Below are 1,749 nucleotides of genomic sequence, written 5' to 3'. Positions count from 1 at the left end.
TTTTGACCAGTTTAAGTGCTAGACCTATATGGCCTGCAGAAATTTTACTGATCTTGTTATCCATCCAGCTCAAGATGTGAATGTCATATTTGGCGAGTCAAGGGAATTTTTTTTTTTAATTTTTCAGTTGATCTGGAAAGATATATAGCTAAATTTGTTGACTGCTCTGCACCATGATGACAAATAGATCTTATTACCTCAAGCTGTTTTTTTGCCAAACCGCAAAGACATTCATGATAAATAAACATGTTTCAACTTAAGCGTAAGGTTTCTGCATCTAAGAATTACAGGGGCTCGAGTCTACTTTTTACAAATACTAACAATCACAGGATGTCTACATAATGTGTTTGTCACCCTTGGTATTATTGAATTTAGAAGCAATGTATGAGAATAGCAAAAAGTTCCATATTATTGTACAATTCTGGGATAAATATTTGCATATAAGATGAGAATAAACTAACCTTCATCCAAAATGTTTTTCTGTGTCGTTATTGTGGCTGCTTGTGGGAAATTTAGCGATTTCAAGGACGTGTGTTGCTCTGGTAAAATTGCTACAATTTGCCATTTTCAGCCATAATAACAACAGCACATCATTTCAGATAGTTTATCCTCATCTTGTGTAAATATTTATTGCAGAATAGTACAATAATAATTATGGAACTTTTTGCTATTCTCATACATTGCTTCTAAATTCACCCTTTGTGTGGGTCCCCTGTGATAACAATGATTAGTGAGTCCATAGCTAGATCTGAAAACTCAATCAGCATTACTGCTGGTTCTACCCAATTAATATTGGTCTCTAATTTATTTCCTTTTTAATTATTTTTCAGGCTACCATGGAAATAGCAAGGAATTGGACATTAGCAATTGTGTAACTGAAGACATCAATAAAAATGTAAAATGAAGAGCTATTTCAAGGTTCCAGTTGTTCTGCCTTATTGTAGACAATACAGGTTTATCCTAGCAAGTATTTTATTGCTTTTGTGTACAATGTTGCTAGGTATTATGAATTCTGTGCTCGCTCTCCAGGGTGACAAAAGGCTCCTAAAATTCAAACTGCTCGAGACAGCGGTACATGTAGAGTATCATACTAACACAAGAACTACAGCTGTGTGTTTTACATTATCGTTCCATTATCATTATCAATATAAGTATTGTTATTGTTATCATCATCATCATCATCATTATTATTATTAGTAGTAGTAGTAGTAGTATTCCTTCCATTTATATTTATATATATATATATATATATATTAATTAATTTAATTAAGTAAGTAATTAAGTAATTAAGTACTTTAATTCCTGGCTGGGAAATAAATTTGATCAGCTGGCTGGGAAACCAACCAATTTTATCTAGCTGGCTGGGAAATTTCTTGTGTGTCTTGCTGGGAAAAAGGAACAGATAATTTTTTCCCAGCAACACTGAAAAACACCTGAAAATGCCTTAATAACATTTATTTTCATTAACTGGGGTATAATAATACATTTTACAACAAATTGGTCGTTGGGTGCCCCTGAAAAATTAAATGTACAAAAGCTTAAGACGCACGTTTGTTGTTTCGCCGATGCTTTTGTCGCCGTAAACGTCCTTTATTATATACTCAACAAGATATCGCTTTTCTGATTGTTCAGTGACGAATACATGAAGCGGTTATAGCGGCCAGGTGAGAATTAATTGTCATTGTTGTTTGAATACGCCCGACAAGCGGACAAACTGTCACGCCGGGATTGTCACAATATTCTGGCCAA

At 34.0% G+C, this 1,749-nt stretch overlaps 1 long non-coding RNA gene across 1 annotated transcript in view; it reads left to right on the top strand.

Moving 5' to 3' along the window:
- Window positions 1-1,207, top strand: part of LOC138003906 (uncharacterized) — an 8,161-nt gene extending 6,954 nt beyond the window's left edge. Inside the window, exon 3 of the long non-coding RNA XR_011123694.1 lies at window positions 831-1,207. This is a non-coding gene — a long non-coding RNA (uncharacterized lncRNA). The remainder of the gene's footprint in view (window positions 1-830) is intronic.
- The last annotated feature ends 542 nt before the right edge of the window (window positions 1,208-1,749 follow it).

This window comes from Montipora foliosa, chromosome 5 (genome assembly GCF_036669935.1).
Source record: "Montipora foliosa isolate CH-2021 chromosome 5, ASM3666993v2, whole genome shotgun sequence".
Lineage (NCBI taxonomy): Eukaryota > Metazoa > Cnidaria > Anthozoa > Scleractinia > Acroporidae > Montipora > Montipora foliosa.
The sequence above is the reverse complement of the archived record's forward strand: the minus strand, read 5'-3'. Positions and strand labels throughout refer to the sequence as shown.